The following is an 11283-nucleotide window of genomic DNA, read 5'->3' on the forward strand; positions in this document are numbered from 1 at the left end:
TAGTGCTGGGATCCCCACCCTGGGCTTTATAATGTAAATGCACCTGTAACCATAAGAGGCGACACCTCCCTTACTGCAGAGGGCCCCTCACCATCCATTTGAATAAGTTTCTAGGAAGTTTCAGGGCTGAGATGTTGGGGGGCATTGTTATGTATATGTTGTGTTGACTATAAGCTGATGGAGCGTATATCGTATGCTTATGAGGTGAATATTACGTTCATATACTAAGATTCTCTTGTATATACATTTTTATTTTATTTTTTTACCTGTGGATATAGATTTATTTTTATATACTTTTATGTCACATGTATAATTTAGATTTTTTTACTAATTCAAATATATATTTATTTTATCTTTTAATTTTCCTACATTTTGCAGACACATTTACCAATCTCAGAATGGCTTTTGTAAGGGTACATCGGGCATAAATAGCTCAATACTGCTTTTTATTCATTAGAACCACTCAAAGTGTCCAAACTTGAATTTGATGGTTTTATTATTCTAAATATTCTTACAACGTTTGGCTGTCAAAATAGTTTTATTTTATGTCTGATTTTTTTAAATAACTTTATCCAGTTAACATTAACAAGTACATTGAATTTTAGAAGTTATTTTTATTTATTACACTTAGAAATATATATTTGCTGAGGGATCTTATCTAAGGAGCACATACTGTGTTAAATTACAACTGCTTTTTTTAGCATAAATTTACTTTTTTTTCTGTTTGTTTATTTCTTAATTGAAATCAGTGTTTTAAATTTGCTGCACATTGGTGTCCCTGTTATTCAAGATGGTTTTCAGCATTTTTTCCTTAATAGTGGCCATTTTCTAGGCATTCACTGTATTTAGGAACTTGTAGAAGCAAATTGAAGGGGATTATATTTAATATAAAAAATATAAATACCTATATGATATTATAGCTATATAAGCAGAACAATTTTGTTATGTTAAGATGACAGATCTGAGCAATTTGCAGGAAAAAATGTTTTTGATGAAAACAAACTCAGTAGGACTCCATATAACATGGGAGGTCTATAACTGATAATAGATTTTTAAACACGCATCTCAAAAATGCTTGGGGCAAACATAAATCTATACTAAAAAAAATAAAAATCTAGATATACTGTAGATATAAATTAAAAAAGTGGTGCCGACTTGATGGAGCACTTGGTCTTTTTTTTCTGCCCTCACTCTTCTATGTGTCTGTGTGTCTAGATGTAATATTAAATGGGTAAAAACTTTGAATACATATTAATTGATTATTCTTAATAATTAATAATCAATTAATAATGAAGAGTTAATGACTTATTAAATGTTGGTATAATGATTGATGGGGGTCATTACTGAAGCTGCTTTATTGCTCTTGCTGTTTGCAGATTTTTTTTTTTTACTAGTATGACACCCCAACAACGAAACTGCTATTCTAAATCTATGATAGACATGCTTAGAAATTATTTTTTTATACTGATGAAAATATGGTGGAAAAAGGATGTGGCGCAGGGATGCAAATCTGGAGAATTATATACCCACTAATGTTAAACACATTAGGGGAGATTTAGGCTGGGTTCACATATATGCAAATTGGATGCGTTTTACACCACATCCAATATGCATGAGTCGGCGTCACACTGATTTGAACAGAGTGATTGCTGGCAATAGGATGTGACTTGTCATGCGATTTGACCTGTCGCTCTAATGTGAACAGGGGCTGACTGTTGACTGACTCACTACCTCTTCTGAAAGTCTGTTCCAAGTCTTTCTAATGCCGCGTACACACGAGCGGACTTTACGGCAGACTTTGCCCGGAAGACGGGATCTCATTGGACAATTCGATCGTGTGTGGGCTTCAGATGACTTTGTTTGCTCAAAAGTTGGACGGACTTAGATTTGAAACATATTTTAAATCTATCCGTCGAACTCGAGTCCGGTCGAAAAGTCTGCTCGTCTGTATGCTAGTTCGACGGACAAAAAGCCACACTAGGGCAGCTATTGGATACTGGCTATGAACTTCCTTATTTTAGTCCGGTCATACGTCATCACGTACGAATTCGACAGACTTTGGTGGATTGTGTGTAGGCAAGTCCGTTCATTCAGAAAGTCCGTCGTAAAGTACGTCGAAAAGTCTGCCGGGCAAAGTCTGCCATAAAGTCCGACCGTGTGTACGCGACATAAGATTAGTGTAGAACTTTCTTTCATCTAGTTTTGAGGTCATGTTCCCGTGTTCCTAAACTTGGCTTCATATTGAAAATCCTGCCCTCCTGAACCTTATTCACCCCCTTTATGAGTTTGAAGGTTGTCATATCCATCCTTTCCCTTTTTTCCTCCAGACTGTAAGTTCCTAAAGTCTCTCCTGATATGTTTCATCCCTCAGACCTTTCACCATTTTGTTTTCCATCTCTGGATTCATTCAATCTCATTAATATCTTCTTCCAAGTGAGGTCTCCAGAACAGAACACACCGAGTTTGACTTACTAAAAAAAGACCAAGTCGACCATTGGGTCTGCCAATTTTTATTTTTTTTCTAAAACTAGTGCCCACAGAATCTGGTGCAACTGTGATAACCAATCAGCTTCCAGGTTGTATTGTCAAAGCTTAATTGAACAAACTAAATGTTTTATCCCTCAGACATTTCACCATTTTGTTGCCCATCTCTAGACTGAGTTTGACTTACTAAAAAAAGACCAAGTCGTCCATTGGGTCTGCCAATTTTTTTGATTTACTAAAACTGGTGCACACAGAATCTGGTGCAGCTGTGCATGGTAACCAATCAGCTTCAAGGTTGTATTGTCAAAGCTTAATTGAACAATCTGATTATTTTATTGATCAGACCTTTCACCATTTTGTTGTCCATCTCTGGACTCGTTCTATCATATCAATATCTTCTTGCATGTGAGGTCTCTAGAACAGGACACACCGAGTTTGACTTACTAAAATAAGACCAAGTCGTCCATTGGGTCTGCCAATTTTTTTTATCTCCTAAAACTAGTGCACACAGAATCTGGTGTGGCTGTGCATGGTAACAAACATGTCATACTTGCCTCCACTGTGCAGCTCGTTTTGCACAGAGTGGCCCCAAATATCCTCTTCTGGGGTCCCCCGGCGGCTTCTCCCCATATCAGATAACCCCCTAGGAGAAGCAGTTTCCTGAGGGGGTTACCTTGCGGGTGCGCTCCCGAGTCCAGCACTTGCATCCACAGACACGAATGTCATACTCGGCCCCGCCCCCCGCGCCCACGTCATTGGATTTGATTGACAGCAGTGGGAGCCAATGGCTGTGCTGCTATCAATCTATCCAATCAAGAGCCGGGACCCAGTGGAGGGAGGGACAGCGCAGATGAAGGGGCTCATGTAAGTAAAATAGGGGGGCTGGGGGGCCACTGACTGCCAGGTGATTTTTCACCTTAATGCATAGGATGCATTAAGGTGAAAAAACACAAAGCTTTAGAAGCCCTTTAATTGAACAAAGGGGAATGTTTTATCCCTCAGACCTTTCACCATTTTGTTGTCCATCTCTGGACAGAGTTTGACTTACCCGTCAGACCTTTCACCATTTTGTTGTCCATCTCTGCACTTATTTATTTATTTTATTTATTTCAGGTACTTGTATTGCGCCATCAATTTACACAGCACTTTACATATACATTGTACATTCTCATCAGTTCCATCATCATATCAGTGGACTTGTTTTATCACATCAATATCTTCTTGCATGTAAGATCTCCAGAACTGGACACACCGAGTTTGACTTACTAAAGGCAAACCGGTGTTCACTTTGCAAGGGGTTTTTCCCTTAACTTAGTGAATGTGGTGAAATGCGCTTTACAAAGGAAACCCAACCAGGCAATGAAAATTAGAAAAAAAAACCACAGCATTGTTTTCTTGCATATATTTAAATGATGGAAGGCTGCAGAGCTTCACCTCATTTACTAAGCTAAGGTTAAATTCCCTTGCAAAGTCATCGGCCTATTTGGCTTTAGTAAACCAAACCCAGTAACTCTAACTAAAACGGCTTTTTAGTAAAAGGGGGAAAAAAATGTACTCAAACTGAATTAAAACCAGAGTATCAAAACTGTGTTTCATTTTTGGATGGAGTGGAAACGGGTTAGAACCAATGTCCATATTTGTTTCTGTCAGTAATAGCAGATTTTCCAAAAACGTAAGCATAAAAAGACAAAACTTTTTAAACATTATTGGATACTGTAGGAAATGGTTAAAATGTCTGCCATTTTTAGATTTCTATTCACTTCCTGTACTATAGACACAATAGGAAATGAGAGGAAATTTCTTCAGAGAAATGGAAATCTATTCTTAAACATGGAAGACCTCCCATGGAACTTTAGGCTGGGTTCACACCATTGCGATTTGGATGCGGGTCCCCCAATAATGGAGCACAACTCCTTCCATTAACACTAATGATGGGGCACATTTCCTTCCATTAACACCAACGTTGGGGCGCAATTCCTCCCATTGACACCAATGATAGGGCACAATTCCTCCCATTGACACCAATGATGGGGCACAATTCCTCCCATTGACATCAATGATGGGGAACAATTCCTTTCATTAACACCAATGATGGGGCACAATTCTTTCCATTGACACCTAAGAGAGCGTTGTTTACTCCCACTGGACACCAGAACATTTTCTATTCCCAATGGCCCTAGTCCAACCCCCTTCTGTCTGAAGGACAGTAAACTGACCCTTTGTTGGGAAAGTTTGGAGACCCCCCTGTACTAGAGTGGTTGGAGACCGAAGTCATGCTATAGGAGACCATCAGAGACTAGGCAAATGTTGCAAGAGACCACTGGACTTTACTACAGTTACGGAACCCTTTACAAATCAGTGCTCCCGGTACTGACTGCCGGGGGTAAGGGCTGCACTACAAGCATCGGAGGGCCACAGGTTGGACACCAGGGAGTTAGAAGAATCTTATAAAAAATGATATATAGAATGAATGTCCAACACACATCTGCCCCTACTCAACATTGCAACAATGCAAATGTCATCAAGTCAATGTAGGTGTATGGAGAGTAATGTTGGTTCCAAATATAATTATTTTTACTCAAAATTACAATACCAGCTGGGAAATACCAATGTCCAGTATAGAATAGGTTCTTGTATATGCGAGTCCATTCTGTGCTGGATAAATATGGCCTTTAGATTCACTTCTTCTGGCTGGATTAGTAATTTGACAACGAAGATAAACTATCAAAGTGTTTTATGGGAATATTGACCATGAATCTTATAAGACAGTCACGGTTCGTGTCCCCAAAACATCTGACCGTGTCATCTTTGTAATATCAACTTTACAGAAAAAAGAAGCAATGTAATATGAGGACCTACCTAATCTATACAATGGATTGTATCCAATCAGGCAGGCCCTTACACTACATCATGGGTGCTCAACCTGTGGCTTTCCAGCTGTTGTAGAAGTCCCATGAGGCACTGCAAAGCTGATGCCTACAAGCATGACTCCCAAAGGCAGAGGCATGATGGGCATTATAGTTTAGCAGCAGCTGGAGGGCCACAAGTTGAGTACCCATGCACTACATAGTTGTTGGTAGATCTAAAGGAGGTTTAACAATCAGATTCCCGCACATGGTCAGCTTTAAGGTCACCAAACATGTTACAATTTGACCATACAAACTTTTCCCAATCAACTTTAGATTTACCAGAACTATATAAGAACCTACCTAATCTACCCAATCAATTGGTATCTAATCAGGCCGGCCCTTACACTAGATAATTGTTGGTGGATCTAAAAGTGATTGCAGATTGTAACAAATGTGTTGATTCTTAATGTGAGTATTCTCAGTTCACCATCACACAAGAACAAGAAATATCGATGGGTAATGTGACAATCCTGACACTTTTAGGTTCCATGCACACTGGACTTAAAAAACGTCGATTCTACAGGCATTTGGCGTTTTTTTCACCTGCCTCTAGAAGCACTTCTATTGTGTTCTATGTGTCTTTGCACATTATGACTACTACAGGCGTTTTCTGTCAGGGACGTTCAGAGGCAGGAAAAAAACCTTCTCTATCGCGTTTTCTGGAGACGTTTAGGAGCTGTAAAAACGTCAATCTCTCCTAAACTCCTCTTATCTCTTCTGAACGCCAAGTTTCAACTTTTTTTAGTAAAAAAAAAGATGTGTTGTTGCTGTACATCATTTCCTGGCTTTTGCAGAGGGGCGTGTAGTGTAAAAAACGCCTGTAAACAAAATGCTCTTAAACTCTCATAGACTCACCTAAACTTTGTACAATATGCTTTCAATTTGCGTCTTTTAGGGTTATCAGTCCCATGACACATATGAAAGTGACTTCCAATTTCTTGCCTGGAGGAGTCTCACTTCTCAATCTGAATCCTGTTTACAGTGATTAGCACATGATAGAAGCCTAAAGTAATCCACCAGGCCCACATTGCTCTCCTGATATGTCCCACCAACCCTTCATCCCCCGTGTGACTCCAACCTTCATCTACTTCTCAACAGCCCCAACAATGGTGAGCGATCTCAGTGTACATTACACCCTTCCAAACATCACAACCTCCCATTGTCAGGAGACACGAGCCCAGGAATTCCCACTACAAGGAATACACCCCCAGGAATCTTTCTAAAGATGGAAATTCTTATTTTGTTACAAATCTCATATATAAAAAAAATGTGCATTTCTCTTGTTATAACCTATAAATTGTCAGCAATATATATTCTATGTGTGAAGAAAACTCAATAGCTGCCCTCATGTTGTAAACGCTGCACAAACTGTTGGCGCTATATAAATCCTGTATAATAATAATAATAATAATAATAATAATAATAATAATAGATGTTATTAAACAAATACAATATAGAGAAGAACATTAGTGGAGCTCACCGCTAATCATCTGAATGAAATTAAATCACTAATAAGCTATCAATCTCCCAATCATATACAGGGGTCTCCGAACTTTTCACTACAGGAGACAATATCCACGGCCCCAAAAATGTATTATATCTAATAAACATAAGTTCTAGGCTGTGTTTACATATATGCAAAGTGAATGTGTTTTAAACCGCGTCCAATTCGCTCTCGATGGAGCCGGTACACACATTTCTGGGGCTGACGAGGTGGTGTTTTTAAAAGAGGGTCCTGTGCATTTCTGGGTCTGGTTCAGGTGCAAATTCAGCAGTGAAGGTCAGTTACTGATGTTGGATGAGAAGGCCTGGCTCGCAGTCTCCACTCTAATGCCCCGTACACACGGTCGGATTTTCCGATGGAAAATTTCCGATCGGAGCGTGTTGTCGGAAATTCCGACCGTGTGTGGGCTCCATCGGACATTTTCCATCGGATTTTCCGACACACAAAGTTGGAAAGCAGGAGATAAAATTTTCCGACAACAAAATCCGTTGTCGGATATTCCGATCGTGTGTACACAAATCCGATGGACAAAGTGCCATACATGCTCAGAATAAATAAAGAGATGAAAGCTATTGGCCACTGCCCCGTTTATAGTTCCGACGTACGTGTTTTACGTCACCGCGTTTAGAACGATCGGATTTTCCGACAACTTTGTGTGACCGTGTGTAGACAAAACAAGTTTGAGCCAACATCCATCGGAAAAAATCCTAGGATTTTGTTGTCGGAATGTCCGAATAAAGTCCGACCGTGTGTACGGGGCATAATGCCCCATACACACGGTCGGACTTTGTTTGGACATTCCAACAACAAAATCCTAGGATTTTTTCTGACGGATGTTGGCTCAAACTTGTTTTGTCTACACACGGTCACACAAAGTTGTCAGAAAATCCGTTCATTCTGAACACGGTGATGTAAAACACGTACGTCGGGACTATAAACTGGGCAGTGGCCAATAGCTTTCATCTCTTTATTTATTCTGAGCATGCGTGGCACTTTGTCCGTCGGAATTGTGTACACACGATCGGAATTTCTGACAACGGATTTTGTTATCAGAAAATTTTATCTCCTCTTCTCAAACTTTGTGTGTCAGAAAATCCGATGGAAAATGTCCGATGGAGCCCACACACTGTCGGAATTTCCGACAACACGCTCCGATCGGACATTTTCCATCGGAAAATGTTTGATTGGAGCTTGTTGTCGTAAAATCCAACCATGTGTAGGCTCCATCGGACATTTTCCATCTTTTCCAGCCTTAGGACCTTCCCCCTGTAGGCTGACAACGCCCTTCGCAGAGTTGTCACCACTGCACCTTTGGACTGCTCGTCACTGCTGATAACCCTCCTCCTCACTGCCCATCAGTGCAGGACACGTATCTAATGGGGCACCCTGTGCCTGGAAGAAGGGATTGAGCTTGGATCCTTTCCTCCTGAAGGTTGACAACGTTATTCTTTTAAAGTGATTTTTCATGCACCGTTGTCACGTCAGGAGCCACTGTAACCACTTGGACTGTTGTCACTGCTGATAACCTTTCTCCTCACTGCCTATCAGTGCAGGACAAGTATCCAATGTGGTGCCCTGTGTCTGGAAGAAGGGATCTAGCCTGGATCCTTCCTCCTGCAAGTTGACAATGATGTTGGGTCTAAAGTAATGCTTGTGCAGCGTTGTCACCACAGGGGTCACTGTAACTACTTGGACTGCTTCTCACCCTTGTGCTCATTGCCCATCAGTTCAGAATATGTTTCCTATGGGGCACCTATGTCTGGAAGAAGGGATCTAGCTTAGATCCAGTTTAGATCCTTAATTAGAGGGTTGTCACCACAGGAGCCACTATAACCCAGTGCCATCTTAATAGCATTAGGGGCCCCTGGGCAAAGTAATGCATTGGTGTCCCAACAATGAAGATGGTGATCTGCGGCATGCTACGCGTGGCAAACATTGGGTCTGGCTAAATTATGCTACATATTGGGCGCGGCTTTTTAGGCTGATTAGAACTTTTAGATTTTGACCTATTTTTTTAAACCATATTTTTTTTTAAATAATTGCTTACATTTTTTTCATAACGCTATTGTCTTTGGTGAGATATCAGGGGTGTAAACATACCCCGGAAGTCTTACTTTTGATACAATGAAAGGGACTGAGGAAACATATTTCCCAGTTGGGAATGAGTTGGTGCATGGAACTAAAGGGATCTTGGGGGACTCTGAGGGAGCAAAAGGGATTGAAAAGGCTCTAAGGCAGGGGTAGGCAACCTTAGACAGATGGAGATCTACTTTAACAACACTGATGAAGTGAAAGATCACCGGGCACAGTGTCCTGTTGTTGGGGCCGGTTCACACCAGAATGTGGTGCCAGTGTATGCACTACTTTTTTGTCTGATGTGATTTGTTTGTTTTTTGTCTGATGTGATTTGCAAGGCTGGATTTAAATCTCAGGAGCCTATAGGCAGGGAATTCTGAAGCACCCCACCAAACAAAAATAAAAAGACAGTAAGCAGGGTTAAGAAGTGCATGATACTCAGAATGCAGGGTTAAGGCGTGCTCTGCACTCAGAATGCAGGGTTAAGCAGTGCATTATGCTCAAAATGCAGTGTTAAGGTTTGTGTTGCGCTCAGAATGCAGGGTTAAGTAGTGCATTGTGCTGAGAATGCAGGATTAAGGAGAGTGTTGCTCTCAGAATGCAGGAATCAGGAGTGCTTGCTCTCAGAATGCAGGGATCAGGAGTGCTTGCTCTCAGAATGCAGGGATCAGGAGTGCTTGCTCTCAGAATGCAGGGATCAGGAGTGCTTGCTCTCAGAATGCAGGGATCAGGAGTGTGTTATGCTCAGAATGCAGGGATCGGGAGTGTGTTTTGCTCAGAATGCAGGGATCGGGAGTGTGTTTTGCTCAGAATGCAGGGATCGGAAGTGTGTTTTGCTCAGAATGCAGGGATCGGGAGTGTGTTATGCTCAGAATACAGGGATCGGGACAGTTGGAAGAGATAAAAAGTGAGCAGGCATAGAAAGGGTGCAAGACAGTCCACACGTTTATCTGTCTTGCACAGTGGCAGTGCGTCCATAAGGGACCCTCTCTCCAGCCACCCCTTCTATGATCAATGGATAGATTGATGCATTGCATGAATCTATCCATGGCCACTGGTGCTACCCCCTATTCAGGCACCTGGCCCCTTTTCAGGCACCGGGCACCTGAATTACAGTGGCCGGGGGGTATTTTTGAAGCATGTGATTGGAGCCATAGGCTCTAATAGGCGTCAAAAAGGTGACCACTGCTTGGCGCTCGCAGTTTACCCAGGTGTGTTAGAACAGCGAATGAATATTCGCTGTCCTAACACTGAACTGCTTCTCCGCCAGTCAGGTGCTTGGGTCTGTTACCTGGCTGAAACGATAGGCGATTGAACCCCAGACGGGAGGAGAGGACAGGAAGAGACGCATGAAGGCACCGCTCGGAGCACACCGCTCACGGCTATCACCTGCTGCCCCACCAAGACAGGGTAAGTGCCAGGCAGACAGTGAGTGGGGGGGTCACAGCGGTGCCATTGTATGGCACAGTGGCAGCATTCAATGGGCAGTGTGGCAGCATTTGATGGGCACAGTGGCAGCATGCGATGGGCACAGTGGCAGCATTTGATGGGCACAGTGGCAGCGTCTGATGGGCACAGTGGCTGCAATTGATGTTTTTTTTTTTTATCAGTATTTTTCAGTTTGTTTGCGCCCCCAAAAATTATGAGCACCTGCTGCCACTGGTCTTGCACCCTTTCTATCTCTTCCAAATGCCCAGAGCTGAGAGCGGAGGCTCCAGTGTTGTTTATAGTGCAGATTTATGGAAAGGAGAGGACATAGTGTTATCAGAGGAGAGGGGAGGAGGATTGGATCGTGTGAAAGTGTTCAACTAACAGCAAACTGAAAGTGTAGATAAAGGGAGAAGCAGAGGGTGACCTGTTTGTAGCAGAAATAATTAAAAGAAACTCATCTGGAAAGAAGGTGGAGTGAGCCGTGGCCGGAGAACAAGTGAAGAGGAGAGGGATTAATGTGTTGCAATCAGTAGGAGACATAAGGCAAAGCTGGGGGAGTATTTGCGCCCCAGTGCCAGCAGCATCTCTCTAGGTCTGGGCCCATCCTGATGGGGCCCCATGTGCACCTGGGGACCCTGGGCAGTGCCCAGGTGTGCCCACTGGATAAGACGGCCCTGCTATAACCACTTGGGCTGCTTGTCACCCTTGTCCTTACTGCTCATCAGTGCAGAACAAGCTTCCTATGGGGTGCCTATGTCTGGAAGAAGGGATCTAGCTTAGATCCTTACATCCAGCTTTGATCCTTAGATCCAGCATTCTCACCACAGGAGCCACTGTAACCACTTGGACTGCTTGTCACCCTTGTCCACACTGCCCATA

Source organism: Aquarana catesbeiana, linkage group LG05, assembly GCF_042186555.1.
Source record: "Aquarana catesbeiana isolate 2022-GZ linkage group LG05, ASM4218655v1, whole genome shotgun sequence".
Lineage (NCBI taxonomy): Eukaryota > Metazoa > Chordata > Amphibia > Anura > Ranidae > Aquarana > Aquarana catesbeiana.